We start from the raw sequence: 580 nt of genomic DNA, 5'->3' as shown, positions 1-580 counted from the left end.
AACCTGTTAATCTTGGACTATGAAGCCCGTGAAAGAGGCACACTTGTTTGTATTTTTAGCAGGAAACTTAACAAATGTAGTAATGAGTTATGAGCGACCAGCACCTTAAGTCATCCAATGCCATTAGACAGATCTGGGAGGGATAAATGAGCAGAAATGAGACATCTTTTTGAGCTACACAGGCAACCCCAAATCTCTCTGCAGTCTTTGGAGAACACCAGCCTTAGAAGCAGTGCTTGCCATTAGCTGCTGAATCCAGGAGGCTGGAAGATTTTCCTGTTGGGGAAAGATTTAGTCTGCCTGTCTTGGCAGGATGAGATCATTGGTCCCCTGTGTAGCATCCAGAAACCTGATGAGGTGGTGGAAGGCCTCTTTTTGCTATGTGGGTGGCTTTGCCATACCCAAAGGCAAGCCTCAGGCAGAAGGTCTTTTGTAACTATCCATCTTCTTGGAGGAGCTATAGGGTGCTGCAGGAGCTGGCATGGCTCTGTGTTAGAAGCTCTTGTGTTAAATGCCGTACTCTCAGATCTGTAAAGGCACTTGAGAATTGGGTACCACTGCTTGTAAGTTATATTTAAAT

Source organism: Microtus ochrogaster, chromosome 2, assembly GCF_000317375.1.
Source record: "Microtus ochrogaster isolate Prairie Vole_2 chromosome 2, MicOch1.0, whole genome shotgun sequence".
In the NCBI taxonomy this organism is placed as follows: Eukaryota; Metazoa; Chordata; class Mammalia; order Rodentia; family Cricetidae; genus Microtus; species Microtus ochrogaster.
The sequence above is the reverse complement of the archived record's forward strand: the minus strand, read 5'-3'. Positions refer to the sequence as shown.